This window comes from Teleopsis dalmanni, chromosome 1 (assembly GCF_002237135.1).
Source record: "Teleopsis dalmanni isolate 2A chromosome 1, ASM223713v2, whole genome shotgun sequence".
NCBI lineage: Eukaryota > Metazoa > Arthropoda > Insecta > Diptera > Diopsidae > Teleopsis > Teleopsis dalmanni.
In genome coordinates this window covers 70,761,426-70,781,871 of record NC_051846.1, presented here as the reverse complement: position 1 = coordinate 70,781,871, position 20,446 = coordinate 70,761,426, and positions in this window count along the sequence as shown.

Sequence of the window (20,446 nt, the reverse complement as noted above, 5' to 3'; positions counted from 1 at the left end):
AATCGAGTCTACGTCTTGCCACCGCTGGGCAGTTGCATAGAACATGTTCCGATGTTTCCTTCTCCTCATGACAGAGTCGACAGGAATCACTTTCTACCGCACCTATAATCTTCATGTGGTAATTAAGTCTACAGTGCCCTGTAAGAAGTTCAGTGTAGATTTTGATATCATTTCTGCTAAGGTTGATGATAGCATCAACTTTGATGTGTTCAGGATCAATGAATCTTTTTGACTGTCGCATGCCTGTTTGGGCTCTCCAGTGTTCAAGTAGACGATGTTTCTCCCGTTCACATAATAAGTTGTTTGTGAAGCTATTTGTTACCCCGCAGAAGGGCTCTGGCCCAATGAAAGGAGTACATGCACCCTTCTTTGCTAATATGTCTGCTATTTCATTGCCCTCATGCCCCTCGTGTCCCGGTACCCACATAAGAGTAACATAGTTCCTCGATGCTAGGGTGTTGAGAAGTTGAAAGCATTCCCAAACCAGCTTTGATTGGAATAAGGATTTGCTAAAGATTTTAGAGCTGCTTGGCTGTCTGATAGAATGCATATGTTGGTACCTCGGGTGCCCCTACGTATGCATTCTCTTGCACAAAGCTCTAAGGCATGGACTTCTGCTTGAAAAATTGAAGCAGTTTTTCCCATTGCGATTGCTTTACGGAAGTTTGGTCCCATAACTCCTGCTCCTGCACTGCCATTATCCATTTTGGACCCATCAGTATACCATAATTGAGAGCCCTGCTTTAAGTTTATTTTATTATTTCTCCAAGTTGATCGGTCACTAATGACCACTTCGAATTCCCTGGAGAAAGCTAATTTTCTATTCATCTTGTCGAAGACCTTAAGGCACGAAGAATTCCAGATTTCATCTAGAATCTTTGCGTGTCCTGTCAGATTGCCCTCTTTAAGATTACCTAGATAAGGAAGCCTTAGTGCAGCACTGGTCGCAGTCCTTTTAACTGTAATGTGTAATGGGGTGAGTCCAGTGAGCATTGCTAGGGCTTCTGTGGGGCACGTTCTCATTGCTCCCGTTACGCTTAGACAGGCTGTTCGATGAATCTTATTGAGAGTCATCTTAGCCTTCGTCTGATTTACCTTTGGCCACCATGCCAAAGAAGCATAGGTCATCATCGGTACTATTACGGTCTTGTACGACCAAGCCATCATTTTTGGTCGCAGACCCCATGTTTTACCATACAGTCTTTGGCACGCATAAGTTGCTCTTAGAGCTTTGCCAGTTATATATGATAAATGGTTTTTCCAAGTAAGAGTTTTATCTAGAATTACTCCTAGATATTTCATTTCCTCAGATAGTATTAAGTCAGTGTCCCCTAACTTTAAGGTCCCTAGATTCATCTTCCTTCTTCTGGTGAAGGGTACTACATTTGTTTTATTCGGATTAATCGAGAGTCCTTTCTCTTGACACCAATTTTGAGTGATATCAAGAGCTAGTTGCATACGATCGGATATGGTGGAGTCAAATTTGCCTCTAACCATGATGACTAGATCATCTGCAAAGCCCTGAACTTCATATCCGAGGTCACTAAGAGACTGTAGGAGTTCGTCAATGACCAATAGCCATAGGAGTGGCGAAAGAACGCCTCCTTGAGGACATCCTTTGGTTGACTTGACAGTTAATCTCTTCGTCCCCATTTCAAAGATTATCGTCCTATTTTTCAGCATATTGAGAATCCATGTTATGATCAGTCTATGTATTCCTTTCCTGACCATTCCTGCCTCAATTGATCTGAATGTTGCATTATCAAAAGCTCCTGTAATGTCAACCGATGTGCAGAGAGCTATTTCCTTACCGTCTAAAGCCTTCTCGATTTTACTCGTCAGACTATGTATAGCGGTGTCGGTCGATTTGCCCGACTGATAAGCATACTGTTCAATATGTAATTAATACTTTTAGTGTTTGTAATATTTTTTTATTTATTAATAAGTAAATATAAATAATAAACCACACACACCGGCACTATATAAAAAAAAAATAATAAAAACACGTTTATAAACAAGACAAAGCATGAAAGCTTTGGTTGAACTAAATACAAAGCACGGAGAATTCAAGAACACACGAAAACACAAAGCACAGAAATTACACCCAGGCGAACAACAGCAGCAAAAGACAACAAGTACCAAAAATACCAACGACAAAAGTTCCGATGCGCTACAGGAAAAGCTTTGGTCGTTTGAGTATAAATAAACGCGCATTGTACAAGCAAGGCACTTGTTGGAAATTCTCGAAGGCAGTTATACATCTTTGCGAAAACAAGGAATTAGAAATTTGTAGCTTTGTATAAACGTCAAGGTAGTTCATACGTCTTGACTAGTAGTTTTGTATAAACGTCAAGGTAGTTCATACGTCTTGACTGGTACCTTCGTATAAACGTCAAGGTAGTTTATACGTCTTGACCAGTAGTGAGTAACAAGTCAAGGAGCTTATACATCTGGACTAATAGGTTGATGTTCTGTAATCCGAAATAAAATTCCAAGTTTGAATTCCAAGTAGAGTGGCGTCTGTCCGGAAATACTATACAACGCCGAGATCATTTAGTCAAACCCCGAAAGTTTCCATAGGAGGCCAACACAATTCATCATAATATTTACATTGTAACATTTCTTTTTCTTTCTTTTTTTTTTAATTATAATAATAAATAAATCAGTAATCACATATACTAAATTGTCTTTGATTTGGAAAAAAATAAATTATATTGCAACGACCCCTGGACGACGGCTGAGAATACCCCAGCATCATCATCGACAAAAAGTGTGTCGTTACACTTATTAATACCGTAATTTTATTAATAGCTTATATACTAACATTTTTTTATAAGTTTTTATTAACTAATAATAAGCAAATGTTTTTTTTAACTAATAATAAACAAATGTTTTTTTTATTATTAACTGAAAATAGCTTAATTCTATTGTTGTGTATTTATTTTTCTTTTCGTTTTTCTTTGTTTTATAGTAATAGTAACTTAATTGTATGCCTAGTGCATTTTTATTTTAGTGGCGAGATGGTGAAAGTCGTAACAATGTGTGCAATAAGAATGAAGAATAGATGTGTGATGCTTTTTGTCTATTGTGTTCGTTAACTAAGGCAAATTTTTGTTGGAAGCCTCGAGCATTGATTAATGCTTGATTCACACATGCAGCAGCACGTAAATCAAAAATGTGAACTATAGAGAGAAATCAAAATAAATTTCTACACAGCCAATGCAAAATCTCTGCGTTCCTCTTGAATGGCCTAATATGTGTAGAAATAAAATCGCTTGAGTTGAGAAGTCCTCTTGTATTTAGTGTTCTTGATAACACCATTGACAAAGCTCCTTTTCTGTTCCTCTGTAGTGCACTGAGCGAAAGTTAAGCTTTATGGTGCATTCTCGTCTCCGAATGATGTGGAAATTGGAAGTTGTTCTTTGCTTGAGCTTTAATCCAGTTCCACAGTTCCAGTTCTTCTTTTGACAGTTCTTGTTATTCTTTTGTTTTGTTTTTTTTTAGAAAAATGTGTTTTTTTATCTTGTGTCGGTGAAATTGTTTGGTTTATTAAATGCCTAAAAACAAAATAGAAAATATTTAACGATAAGTTAAGGCATGTGTGTCATTTATTTATTCAAATGTATTTATTTACGCGTTTCAAATCATTTTGCTTGTAATTTTAGGATATTTCAAGAGTACCAGTTCTGTTTTTGCGGGGGTTGATTTCGGTGGGTTGACTTTCTTAATATTTTAAATTTTAATTAACCACTTTCGTTACAAGCAAAGAATACTTTTACAAGAACGGAAACTCCGCCCACTTCCATCGAAACGAAGAGAAATTTATAACATTTTGGCACACGTATGGAATACATGTGATTTTACCACGATAACATCAAATTACTCTCTTTTGGGGTTGCAGTATATTAATTTCTTACTACTTGCTTATCATATGCTTTCCTTTTAATAATATAAAAAACTTGTGCGTACCTTATTTGGTTAATAATATCACATCACGTAAACAAAATATATATTGTAACAACATAAATACATGATAAGTAAATATATAAATTAATGTATAAACATGTAAATCAGTCAATTTTAATCAGTTTACTTTGCTTAATAATGTAATATGTATTCAGCAAATTCATAATTTTAATTAATTTTTTAATATAAATTTTAAAGTATTTTGATTTATTATGTGCGGCAAAAACCTTTGTAGAAGTGAATGTTTTTATAAAATAAAAAAAGCAGTTTTGAATATATCTTATTTAATGATTTATATTTTCTTAAATATTTTTTGAACGTATAAAACATTATAATTTTGAAATAATATCATTAAATGCTGTTATGATGTGTAATTAATAATAAAGACCGAAGCTACTACCAATTTACTATTTTATACGGCAACACTCAAATTGTGAATGATGAATTACAAAGAAGATTTTATATAGAACGGAAACTTAAATGAGCACAACACAAAATAACAAACACACTCTCAGAAATTGCACTAATACCATCTCAAAACGTACGATTATTTCCAACTTGAGAAAGTTTAAGTCCTTTTTCGCTCCGAATACGGACCTTAACTTACTCTTACGAAAAATTTTATGGGCAATGAGTGCAACAGGGAGCATAATTTTGGTTCTCTGTTTTGATTTTTTGACAAAAAATTTGATTGTACCGCGCCATATTTAAAAAAAATTACCGCGCAAATGATTGTTAAAAAGTAGTAAAATTTATTTGCGCCCAATATTGTAAAGCAAAAAGTGAACTAAGTTATTTAATCATACATTTTTTTGAAATAATAATAAAGAAAGTAAATAATAATAATTATGATTTAAAAATACTGGTGCATATAATTTTTTAAAATAAATTATACAGTTTTTGATATACATTGTACAATAATTTATGCTTTTAATTTTATATTATTTATTATTACTTGTAAATTCATATTGTAATGGAAGAATCTAATGGAAGAATCTGGCAGGATCACCATGTATTGGATGTATGGAATTGTAGACAATATTCAATCAATGTAATGTAATGTATTAGTCCGGTGCGTGTAATTATCCCTGCCTGATACGAGCATGCATCAAAAAAACCTACTGATGCAATCAAGAACAAGTTATCAAGCGGCTTGTTACCGCTGGTACCTAGGCCAGTGTTACTTGGCCAGAAGGAGTGAGAATAAAATTCAACAACGCATGTATATCTGCAGTCATAAGTATATATTCTGATTTTATTTAACAATAGTTTGGGTACTTATACATTTTCCTAGATTCTAGCGATCTCAAGACTCCGCCTCTTTATTCCAGACAAAACCTGGAAAAGTATAACCGCAGCCAATCAAAGTGATTGCTGATCTTGCAGAATGCATTGCATAGCGACGACACTGTTTGCTCATTTAGGTCAAACGTCAAAGTTATTATTAGAGTGCATTGACAATATTGCTTGCACATGTCTTTTGCAATATAGGAAATGATGATAATGATTTACTTTTAATTAATAATTATCAATTAAATTAACATATAAAATATTTAAACTTGTATTTATAATTTTTTAAAGTTTTTAATTTATATTTTTGTAATATAAAACTTATATTTATTAAATTACAATGTAAATATTTTGTATATTATAGTTTCAATTTAATCTTATATGCAATAAAATAAAATATATAAAAATGGTGCCTCCTGGGGAACCGGTACCTTAACTCGGTAACGCGCCTCTATGTATACCTCAAAGGTGGTGTGGAAAATACATAAAAAATTATTATATCTAATTAATTAACCTAAGATGTCAGAGTTTTTAAAATTTTCAAACCTCTACCATCTTTTTTAGGGAAGAATTAAGTAAACATATAACTAATGTAAATATATTTTAAGTTATAAAATAAGTCAAACTGTTAAAATAGTACATTTAATAATTAATTTATCACTACGTAGTTGCTTAAGGCCCAAACTGCTATAGCAGTAAGTATTTTTTTTTTCTTTACTTGTTATTTAAATGACTGTGTAAAGTTAATAATAAATAAATAAACCCGAAATGTTTATTAATTATACTCACCACAAAAATTGACGATGAGCGCGAGTTATATCGCTAGTGAATGATATAATCAGCAAACACAAAACATCAGAAGTATAGATCGTTTGTTCCTAAACAAACAATCTCGAGCAACACATTATATTTTAATAGAATATTATATCGTGCAAATATTCTATACTACTAAACATTTTAAATTATGTATTGTATTAAACAGGAAACAAAAAATACCTAAACATTGTAACAAAACATTTTATATTATCTATTAAACAGGAAATTGAAAGCAACTAAACATTGTAACATTTTTCAGTACCTATTTATAACAATAAAACATATTTTTAAAAATAATAGGAGGAAAATCCCTAGTATTGGGACTTCCGTCCTTTTCTTTAACCTTTTTTTCAAACAATAGTAAATGTAATTAAAATTAATACAGTTTATTAAAATAAGTAACACATTTCAACCTTGAGAATAAAATTAGTCTCAAGATAATTTTGTATAAATACAGAACACTGTTGAAAATAAAATTAGTCTTAAGATTCAATCATTCGAATAAACTTCAATGATTTTATAGAAAAAAATAAAGTGTTTTTCTATTATTAATATTTAAAAACATAATTGGCGTAGTCGGTAACCGAGTCTAATCCGAAGATCGTGACTCTTTATGAACTTTTAAAATCTAATTTTTAACTAAATAAAATAAAAAATTTGAACAATAAACTAAAAGTGGTACAGAATATAAAAGTGTTAACAAGTGTAATCTTACTAAAATTTTCAAAAAAAAAAATTTGGAAAAATGGAAACACACAAGGACTTAATAGCTAAACTCGAGCAGTTAACAACGATTATCAAGGATCAAGATAATCAGATGAAACAAATGCAACAGCAGATGCAACAACAGCAGCAGCAACAACAATACGAAAGACAAATGGAGGAGTACAAAACAAAAAATGAACAACTAACATCAATCATCTATCAAAAAGATCAGCACATTAAACAAGTACAGGTACAAAGCGTGCAAAAAACAAATTTATCAAACCCAGCAATTTTTCCATTCTAATTGACTGCGGATCAAATAATTAAGCGGTTCAAAACAATTAAAACTTTCTATGGAAAAAATGATTATCCGCTTCAAGAATTTTTAGAAAGCGTGGAAAATACAATGTTACTATGTTCGGATAATCCTGAACTTCAACAATTTGAACTGATGATTGTAACCACAGAGAAATTGCAAGGAGATGCAAAGAGATGTGTTCAACTTATGGGATATAAGCCAACGTGGGAAGCGATTAAAATTAAATTAACAACTCATTTCCGGCCCAGGAAAAACTACATGACGGTAATGGACGAGAGCAAAAATCTAAAGGTAAATAATTTAAGAGAACTACTTAATGAAATCGAAAAAATTAATTCTGAATTATATCAAATATATCAATATGATAAAGAAAAACCTGAAAACTTCAGTCCAGTAAATAACGAAAAAAATTTAATTGCTAGAGTTAGTAGTATGCTCTGCGGTAGTTATAGATCTTTAATTGACAACAAAAGTAGTTTAATAGAAGTAATAAACAAGTTTGACCAATTAGGATTACTAGACGAAAGCGACGTTATTCATGTTACGTACAGACGTAAACATACAATGCCTTTTAACTCGACATATACAAATAAAAATTTCAAACCTAATTATCCAAATCAAGATAACTCCTATAACTATAATTCGGGCCAATACAAACAAAACCCAAATTATAAGAATAAATTTCAAGAAAATCGTTTTCAGCAATATGAGTACCGTTATAACGGACAAAACCATTTTGACTTCAATAAAAACGTAGGTCAATATGAACAAAATTTAGCTCAGTATAAACCTCATTTTAACCAAAATAATAGACTGAATGGTGAACAAAATAATCAGCACCAAGCAAATTACTAAAAACCCCGAAAGCAAAAATTTGTAGAGCCAATGAATATAAACAATATTCATGAATTGTCTATCAGAGGCTCAGAAGGTAAACTAAGAACAATAAAATTAAATTTTATGGGTCATACTGTTAATTGTCTTATCGATTCTGGATCAACTACTAGCATTATGAGTGTTGAACTTGCAAGTAATTTTCCAGAAATCATTCTAAAAGAACCTGAATTCTTTTCAACATTAAATGGTATAACTAAAATTTCTAAACAAGCAATAACTGCAATACCTAATAAGTTTAATATTAAAGGCACAATTTCATGGAATATAGAATATCTTAAAAACCAAAATTATGATGTTATAATAGGAGATAATATCTTGAAATCTTGTGGAGCCAAAATAAACTATGAGCAGAATAATATATGTATAAATGGACATATTATTATGTTTAATAATCCTTCTGATTTTAAAAATATTTATCAACTAGAATACCTTAATAATTATTGCATCAACAATATAAATTTAGACCACCTGAATTCCGAAGAAAAACCTAAAATACGTAATTTATTGAAACAATACGATTCATTATTTTTTAAAGAAGGCGATAATTTAACATTTACTCATGAAATTCAACATGAGATAATAACAAATAATGACAGACCTATATATTCCAAAGCTTATAGATATCCAAATGTACACGAACAAGAGATTCAACAACAAATTTCTGATATGCTCAAAACAGGAATAATAACTCAAAGTAACTCTCCATATAATAGTCCTTTATGGATTGTACCTAAAAAGGAAGATAATTCATCCAATAAAAAATGGAGAATAGTAATTGATTATAGAAAGTTAAATGAATCTACTATAAGCGATAAGTTTCCTATTCCTAATATCGATGCATTTTAGATAAATTAGGTAGAGCTCAATATTTCTCAACAATCGATTTGGCTAAAGGATTTCACCAAATTTTGGTGAAACTCGAAGATCGGAAAAAGACAGCTTTTTCTACCCCATTTGGACATTTTGAATTTTTGAGAATGCCATTCGGACTTAAAAATACACCATCAACATTTCAAAAGTTGATGAATTCAATCCTAAGCCAATATATTAACAAAATTTGTGTAGTATATCTTGACGATATTCTTATTTTTAGTACTTCTTTGCAAGAACATATTATAAGTCTAAATAAAATCTTTCTAACATTACAAAAAGCCGGTTTGAAAATTCAAGTAGATAAATGTAATTTTTTAGAGAAAGAAACAGAATTTTTAGGTCATATTTTGACTGAAAAAGGAGTAAAACCTAATCCAAAAAAAATTGAAAGTATACAAAATTTAACTCTTCCTCGAACCCAAAAACAAATTAAGAGTTTTCTCGGAATGACAGATTACTATCGAAAGTATATCCGAGATTATGCAAAAGTTGCTCAACCAATGATTAAATACCTAAAACAAAACGTTAAAGTTAACATTCATGATCCTAATTATATATCAGCATTTGAAAAGGTAAAAGCTCTCATCACAAGCCCACCAATATTACGTTATCCTAATTTTAAAAACAAGTTTAAACTTATAACGGATGCAAGTGATTTTGCCTTAGGAGCGGTTTTCACACAAGATGGCCATCCAGTTTCATTTGCTTCTCGTACTCTTAACAACCATGAAAAGCGTTACAGTACAATTGAGAAGGAATTATTAGCAATTGTGTGGGGATGTAAATATTTTCGACCATACTTATATGACAAGGAATGCGATTTACACACTGATCACCAACCACTTAAATGGTTACAAGCAAAATACACCGGCAAGGATATAAATCCCAGACTCCAAAGATGGTTAGTACAATTAGGCGAATATGATGCGAGAATAGAATATATAAAAGGTAAAGATAATAAAATAGCAGACTTTTTAAGTAGAATTCATTTCGATAAGCATGAAATAAATTTATCTGAAAATATCGAATCATCTACCCATTTATCTAACAAAATTTCTAATAATGAACAAACTAATGCTATTCACTCGAATGATATACCAATTTTAGAAACTGTAGTAAATAGATTCAAAAATCAACTTATACTTGTTGAACAAAAGGACAAGGAATTCGAACGAATATTTAGTAATAAACGTATATATATTGATAAAAATGATATACAACAAAATGTTGTTAATATTGTTAGAAGATATTTCTCTACAGGAAAAATTGCCATATATTCTAAATTATCAGATCCAGTTTATAACAAACTAAAACAAAAACTTTTAGAAGCATTTTCAACAAATAATAAAATAAAGTTTATTAGGTGTAATTTTTTTGCCACAGACTTAAAAACTGAAGAAGAAGCCTTAAAACAAATATCATTATTTCACAAAAGAGAATCAGGTCATACTGGTATATTAGCAAATTACGAATCACTTAAATATAAAATTTATTTTTTCAAATTAAAAGAGTTAATTAACATAGTAATAAATAATTGCGATACTTGTACAGCTGGAAAATATGATAGGAATCCTATAAACAATAAGTTTAGAATTACCCCAACTCCTAATGATATTAATGAAATTATTCACATTGATACTTACATAAACTCCAAACACTCATTTATAAATTTTATTGACAAATTTTCAAAACACGGTGTAAGTTTTTATTTAGAAGATAGAAATAGTGAAACCTTAATAGAGAAAATTCTTTTAAATATCTCCACCCAGGGCAAAATAAAAAAATTGTGTTTGATAATGAATTTAATAGAATTAAAATCAAGCAATTCTGCCAAGATGAAAATATTGAATTTCACTTTTCCAAACCTAATAGTCACACTGGAAACTCAGACATTGAAAGACTCAATAATACACTCACTGAGAAAATACGTGTCCTAAATATAGATAATAAAGTTCCCATAAAGGAGCAAGTATTAAAAGCGATATACTTTTATAATAATACATTCCATACGACAATTAAAACAACCCCATTAAAAGCTCATCAAAATAAAATAGATAAGAAATCTTTAAAAACTAATCTCGAAACAACAAAACAGCGTAACACATTTCAAAATATGTCATTCCGTCACTATTTATTAACAGAATATGATTAAATGGCGCACTGTTGCGCACAATAAATTTCACATGTGTAAGGGTTTTAAAAAGGTTTGGTATAAAACATTAAAAAATGAATAATACATAATAGAGTTATTAACAAATATGCATGACAAAAATAATTCTCAACTTTGTTGTGTGGATTGCGTAACACATTTCAAAATATGTCATTCCGTCACTATTTATTGACGGAATATAAAGAAATGGCGCACTGTTGCACACAATAATTTTCACATGTATAAGCGTTTTAAAAAGTTCCGGTATAAAACATTAAAAAACGAATAATACATAATTGAGTTATTAACAAACATGCATGACAAAAATAATTCCCAACTTTGTTGTGTGGATTGCGTAACACATTTCAAAATATGTCACTCCGTCACTATTTATTGACTGAATATAATAAAATGGCGCACTGTTGCGCACAATAAGTTTCACATGTGTAAGGGTTTTAAAAAGTTCCGGTATAAAATATTAAAAAATGAATAATACATAATTGAGTTATTAACAAACATACATGACAAAAATAATTCCCAACTTTGTTGTGTGGATTGCGTAACACATTTCAAAATATGTCATTCCGTCACTATTTATTGACTGAATATAATAAAATGGCGCATTGTTGCGCACAATAAATTTCACATATATAAGGGTTTTACAAAGTTTCGGTATAAAACATTAAAAAATTAATAATACATAATTGAGTTAATAACAAACATGCATGACAAAAATAATTCTGAATTTAGTTGTGTGGACTGCGTAACACAATTCAAAATATGTCATTCCGTCACTATTTATTGACAGAATATAATGAAATGGCGCATTGTTGCGCACAATAAATTGCACATATATAAGGGTTTTACAAAGTTTCGGTATAAAACATTAAAAAATGAATAATACATAATTGAGTTATTAACAAACATGCATTACAAAAATAATTCTCAACTTAGTTGTGTGGACCGCGTTTCACATTTCAAAATATGTCATTCCGTCACTATTTATTAACAGAATATAATGAAATGGCGCATTGTTGCGCACAATAAATTTCACATATATAAGGGTTTTAAAAAGTTCCAGTATAAAACATTAAAAAATGAATAATACATAATTGAGTAATTAACAAACATGCTTGACAAAAATAATTCCCAACTTAGTTGTGTGGACTGCGTAACACATTTCAAAATATGTCATTCCGTCACTTTTAATTGACAGAATATAGTGAAATGGCGCACTGTTGCGCACAATAAATTTTTATGTATAAGGGTCTTAAAAAGTTCCGGTATAAAACATTAAAAAATGAATAATACATAAGTGAGTAATTAACAAACACGCTTGACAAAAATAATTCCCAATTTAGTTGTGTGGACTGCATAACACATTTCAAAATATGTCATTCCGTCACTATTTATTGTCAGAATATAATGAAATGGCGCACTGTTGCGCACAATAAATTTCACAGTATAAGGGTTTTAAAAAGTTCCGGTATAAAACATTAAAAAATGAATAATACATAATTGAGTTATTAACAAACATGCATGACAAAAATAATTCTCAACTTAGTTGTGTGGACTGCGTAACACATTTCAAAATATGTCATTCCGTCACTATTTATTAACAGAATATAATGAAATGGCGCATTGTTGCGCACAATAAATTTCACATATATAAGGGTTTTAAAAAGTTCCAGTATAAAACATTAAAAAATGAATAATACATAATTGAGTAATTAACAAACATGCTTGACAAAAATAATTCCCAACTTAGTTGTGTGGACTGCGTAACACATTTCAAAATATGTCATTCCGTCACTTTTAATTGACAGAATATAGTGAAATGGCGCACTGTTGCGCACAATAAATTTTTATGTATAAGGGTCTTAAAAAGTTCCGGTATAAAACATTAAAAAATGAATAATACATAAGTGAGTAATTAACAAACACGCTTGACAAAAATAATTCCCAATTTAGTTGTGTGGACTGCATAACACATTTCAAAATATGTCATTCCGTCACTATTTATTGTCAGAATATAATGAAATGGCGCACTGTTGCGCACAATAAATTTCACATGTATAAGCGTTTTAAAAAGTTCCGGTCTAAAACATTAAAAAACGAATAATACATAATTCAGTTATTAACAATCATGCATGACAAAAATAATTCTCAACTTTGTTGTGTGGATTGCGTAACGCATTTCAAAATATGTCATTCCGTCACTATTTATTGACTGAATATAATAAAATGGCGCATTGTTGCGCACAATAAATTTCACATATATAAGGGTTTTACAAAGTTTCGGTATAAAACATTAAAAAATTAATAATACATAATTGAGTTAATAACAAACATGCATGACAAAAATAATTCTGAATTTAGTTGTGAGGACTGCGTAACACATTTCAAAATATGTCGTTCCGTCACTATTTATTAACAGAATATAACGAAATGGCGCACTGTTGCGCACAATAAATTTCACATGTATAAGGGTTTTAAAAAGTTCCGGTATAAAACATTAAAAATGAATAATACATAATTGAGTTATTAACAAAAATGCACGACAAAAATAATTCCCAATTTAGTTGTGTGGACTGCGTAACACATTTCAAAATATGTCATTCCATCACTATTTATTGACAGAATATAACGAAATGGCGCACTGTTGCGCACAATAAATTTCACATGTATAAGGGTTTTAAAAAGTTCCGGTATAAAACATTAAAAAACGAATAATACATAATTGAGTTATTAACAAACATGCATTACAAAAATAATTCCCAATTTAGTTGTGTGGACTGCATAACGCATTTCAAAATATGTCATTCCGTCACTATTTATTGACAGAATATAATGAAATGGCGCACTGTTGCGCACAATAAATTTCACATGTGTAAGGGTTTTAAAAAGTTCCGGTATAAAACATTAAAAATGAATAATACATAATTGAGTTATTAACAAACATGCAGGACAAAAATAATTCCCAACTTAGTTGTGTGGACTGCGTAACACATTTCAAAATATGTCATTCCGTCACTATTTATTAACAGAATATAATGAAATCGCGCACTGTTGTGCACAATAAGTTTCACATGTGTAAGGGTTTTAAAAAGTTCCGGTATAAAACATTAAAAAATGAATAATACATAATTGAGTTATTAACAAACATGCATGACAAAAGTAATTCCCAACTTTGTTGTGTGGATTGCGTAACACATTTCAAAATATGTCATTCCGTCACTATTTATTAACAGAATATAACGAAATGGCGCACTCCTGCGCACAATAAATTTCACATATATAAGGGTTTTAAAAAGTTCCGGTATAAAACATTAAAAAATGAATAATACACAATTGAGTTATTAACAAACATGCATGACAAAAATAATTCCCAACTTTGTTGTGTGGACTGCGTAACACATTTCAAAATATGTCATTCCGACACTATTTCTTAACAGAATATAAAGAAATGGCGCACTGTTGCACACAATAATTTTCACATGTATAAGCGTTTTAAAAAGTACCGGTATAAAACATTAAAAAACGAATAATGCATAATTGAGTTTTTAACAAACATGCATGACAAAAATAATTCTCAACTTAATTGTGTGGACTGCGTAACACATTTCAAAATATGTCATTCCGTCACTATTTATTGACAGAATATAATGAAATGGCGCACTGTTGCGCACAATCAATTTCACATGTATAACGGTTTTAAAAAGTTCCGGTATAAAACATTAAAAAATTAATAATACATAATTGAGTTATTAACAGGCATGCATGACAAAAATAATTCCCAATTTAATTGTGTGGACTGCATAACACATTTCAAAATATGTCATTCCGTCACTTTTTATTGTCAGAATATAACGAAATGGCGCACTGTTGCGCACAATAAATTTCACATGTATAAGGGTTTTAAAAAGTTCCGGTATAAAACATTAAAAATGAATAATACATAATTGAGTTATTAACAAACATGCATGACAAAAATAATTCCCAACTTAGTTGTGTGGACTGCGTAACACATTTCAAAATATGTCATTCCGTCACTATTTATTAACAGAATATAACGAAATGGCGCACTCTTGCGCACAATAAATTTCACATGTATAAGGGTTTTAAAAAGTTCCGGTATAAAACATTAAAAAATGAATAATACATAATTGAGTTATTAACAAACATGCATGACAAAAATAGTTCTGAATTTAGTTGTGTGGACTGCGTAACACACTTCAAAATATGTCATTCCGTCACTTTTTATTGACGGAATATAGTGAAATGGCGCACTGTTGCGCACAATAAATTTTCATGTATAAGGGTTTTAAAAAGTTCCGGTATAAAACATTACCAAATGAATAATACATAATTGAGTTATTAACAAACATGCATGACAAAAATAATTCCCAACTTTGTTGTGTGAACTGCGTTACACATTTCAAAATATGTCATTCCGTCACTATTTATTAACAGAATATAATGAAATGGCGCACTGTTGCGCACAATAAATTTCACATGTATAACGGTTTTAAAAAGTTCCGGTATAAAACATTAAAAAATGAATAATACATAATTGAGTTATTAACAAACATGCATGACAAAAATAATTCTCAATTTAGTTGTGTGGACTGCGTAACACATTTCAAAATATATAATTCCGTCACTATTTATTAACAGAATATAATGAAATGGCGCACTCTTGCGCACAATAAATTTTCATGTATAAGCGTTTTAAAAAGTTCCGGTATAAAACATTAAAAAATGAATAATACATAATTGAGTTATTAACAAACATGCATGACAAAAATAATTCTCAATTTAGTTGTGTGGACTGCGTAACACTTTTCAAAATATGTCATTCTGTCACTATTTATTAACAGAATATAATGAAATGGCGCACTGTTGCGCACAATAAATTTCACATGTATAAGGGTTTTAAAAAGTTCCGGTATAAAACATTAACAAATGAATAATACATAATTGAGTTATTAACAAACATGCATGACAAAATTAATTCCCAACTTAGTTGTGTGGACCGCGTAACACATTTCGAAATATGTCATTCCTTCACTATTTATTGACGGAATATAATGTATAATATAGAATATAATATATAATATAACTGTTGCGCACAATAAATTTCACATGTATAAGGGTTTTAAAAAGTTCCGGTATAAAACATTAAAAAATGAATAATACATAATTCAGTTATTAACAAACATGCATGACAAAAATTATTCCCAACTTTGTTGTGTGGACCGCGTAACACATTTCAAAATATGTCATTCCGTCACTATTTATTAACAGAATATAATGAAATGGCGCACTGTTGCGCACAATAAATTTCACATGTATAAGGGTTTTAAAAAGCTCCGGTATAAAACATTAAAAAATGAATAATACATAATTGAGTTATTAACAAACATGCTTGACAAAAATAATTCTCAACTTTGTTGTGTGGACCGCGTAACACATTTTAAAATATGTCATTCCGTCACTATTTAATAACAGAATATAATGAAATGGCGCACTGTTGCGCACAATAAATTTCACATGTATAAGGGTTTTAAAAAGTTCCGGTATAAAACATTAAAAAATGAATAATACATAATTGAGTTATTAACAAACATGCATGACAAAAATAATTCACAACTTAGTTGTGTGGACTGCGTAACACATTTCAAAACATGTCATTCCTTCACTATTTATTGACAGAATATAATGTATAATATAGAATATAATATACAATTTAACTGTTGCGCACAATAAATTTCACATGTATAAGGGTTTTAAAAAGTTCCGGTATAAAACATTAAAAAATGAATAATACATAATTGAGTTATTAACAAACATGCATGACAAGAACAATTCTCAATTTAGTTGTGTGGACTGCGTAACACATTTCAAAACATGTCATTCCTTCACTATTTATTGACAGAATATAATGTGTAATATAGAATATAATATATAATATAACTGTTGCGCACAATAAATTTCACATGTATAAGGGTTTTAAAAAGGTTTGGTATAAAACATTAAAAAATGAATAATACATAATTGAGTTATTAACAAACATGCATTACAAAAATAATTCCCAACTTTGTTGTGTGGACTGCGTAACACTTTTCAAAATATGTCATTCCTTCACTATTTATTAACAGAATATAATGAAATGGCGCACTGTTGCGCACAATAAATTTCACATGTATAAGGGTTTTAAAAAGTTGCGTTATAAAACATTAACAAATGAATAATACATAATTAACAAACATGCATGACAAAAATAATTCCCAACTTTGTTGTGTGGACTGCGTAACACATTTCAAAATATGTCATTCCGTCACTATTTATTAACAGAATATAATGAACTGGCGCACTGTTGCGCACAATAAATTTCACATGTATAACGATCTTAAAAAGTTCCGGTATAAAACATTAAAAAATGAATAATACATAATTGAGTTATTAACAAACATGCATGACAAAAATAATTCTCAACTTAGTTGTGTGGACCGCGTAACACATTTCAAAATATGTCATTCCGTCACTATTTATTGACAGAATATAATGTATAATACAGAATATAATGAAATGGCGCACTGTTGCGCACAATAAGTTTCATATGTGTAAGGGTTTTAAAAAGTTCCGGTATAAAACATTAAAAAATGAATAATACATAATTGAGTTATTAACAAACATGCATTATAAAAATTATTCTCAACTTAGTTGTGTGGACTGCGTAACACATTTCAAAATATGTCATTCTGTCACTATTTATTAACAGAATATAATGAAATGGCGCACTGTTGCGTACAATAAGTTTCACATGTGTAATGGGTTTTAAAAGTTCCGGTATAAAACATTCAGAAATGAACAATACATAATATAGTTATTAACAAACATGCATGACAAAAATAATTCCCAATTTTGTTGTGTGGATTGCGTAACACATTTCAAAATATGTCATTCCGTCACTATTTATTAACAGAATATAACGAAATGGCGCACTGTTACGCACAATACATTTCACATATATAAGGGTTTTAAAAAGTTCCGGTATAAAACATTAAAAAATGAATATAACATAATTGAGTTATTAACAAACATGCATGACAAAAATAATTCTCAATTAAGTTGTGTGGACTGCGTAACACATTTCAAAATATGTCATTCTGTCACTATTTATTAACAGAATATAATGAAATGGCGCACTGTTGCGTCAATAAGTTTCACATGTGTAATGGGTTTTAAAAGTTCCGGTATAAAACATTCAGAAATGAACAATACATAATATAGTTATTAACAAACATGCATGACAAAAATAATTCCCAATTTTGTTGTGTGGACTGCGTAACACATTTCAAAATATGTCATTCTGTCACTATTTATTGACAGAATATAATGAAATGGCGCACTCCTGCGCGCAATAAATTTCACATTTGTAATGGGTTTAAAAAATTTCGGTATAAAACATTCAGAAATGAACAATACATAATTGAGTTATTAACAAACATGCATGACAAAAATAATTCCCAATTTTGTTGTGTGGATTGCGTAACACATTTCAAAATATGTTATTCTGTCACTATTTATTAACAGAATATAACGAAATGGCGCACTGTTGCGCACAATAAGTTTCACATATATAAGGGTTTTAAAAAGTTCTGGTATAAAACATTAAAAAATGAATAATACATAAGTGAATAATTAACAAACATGCTTGACAAAAATAATTCCCAACTTAGTTGTTTGGACTGCGTAACACATTTCAAAATATGTCATTCTGTCTCTATTTATTGACAGAATATAATGAAATGGCGCACTGTTGCGCACAATAAGTTTCACATGTGTAAGGGTTTTAAAAAGTTCCGGTATAAAACATTAAGAAATGAATAATACATAATTGAGTTATTAACAAACATGCATGACAAAAATAATTCCCAACTTAGTTGTGTGGACTGCGTAACATACTTCAAAATATTTTTTTCCGTCACTATTTATTGACAGAATATAATGAACTGGCGCACTGTTGCGCACAATAAATTTTCATGTATAAGGATTTTAAAAGTTCTGGTATAAAACATTAAAAAATGAATAATACATAATCGAGTTGTTAACAAACATGCATGACAAAAATAATTCTCAACTTAGTTGTGTGGACTGCTTAACATACTTCAAAATATGTCATTCCGTCACTATTTATTAACAGAATATAATGAAATGGCGCACTGTTGCGCACAATAAATTTTCATATATAAGGGTTTTAAAAAGTTGGTATAAAACATTAAAAAATGAATAATACATAATTGAGTTATTAACAAACATGCATGACAAAAATAATTCTCAACTTTGTTGTGTGGACTACGTAACACATTTCAAAATATGTCCTTCCGTCACTATTTATTAACAGAATATAATGAAATGGCGCACTGTTGCGCACAATAAATTTTCATGTATAAGGGTCTTAAAAAGGTTTGGTATAAAACATTAAAAAACGAATAATACATAATTGAGTTAATAACAAACATGCATGACAAAAATAATTCTCAACTTAGTTGTGTGGACTGCGTAACATACTTCAAAATATGTTTTTCCGTCACTATTTATTGACAGAATATAATGAAATGGCGCACTGTTGCGCACATTAAATTTCACCTGTATAAGGATTTTAAAAAGTTCCGGTATAAAACATTAAAAAATGAATAATACATAATTCAGTTATCAACAAACATGCATGACAAAAATAATTCTCAACTTAGTTGTGTGGACTGCGTAACATACTTCAAAATATGTTTTTCCGTCACTATTTATTGACAGAATATAATGAAATGGCGCACTCTTGCGCACAATAAATTTCACATGTATAAGGGTTTTAAAAAGTTCCGGTATAAAACATTAAAAAATGGATAATACATAATTGAGTTATTAACAAACATGCATGACAAAAATAATTCTCAACTTAGTTGTGTGGACTGCGTAACATACTTCAAAATATTTTTTTCCGTCACTATTTATTGACAGAATATAATGAAATGGCGCACTGTTGCGCACAATAAATTTTCATGTATAAGGATTTTAAAAAGTTCCGGTATAAAACATTAAAAAACGAATAATACATAATTGAGTTAATAACAAACATGCATGACAAAAATAATTCTCAACTTAGTTGTGTGGACTGCGTAACATACTTCAAAATATGTTTTTCCGTCACTATTTATTGACAGAATATAATGAAATGGCGCACTGTTGCGCACAATAAATTTCACCTGTATAAGGATTTTAAAAAGTTCCGGTATAAAAACATTAAAAATGATATAATAATTCAGTTAATACAACATACATGCATGACAAAAATAAGTTCCACTTATTGTTGGACTGCGTAACATACTTCAAAATAGTCATTCCGTCACACTATATGTCATTCCTTCACT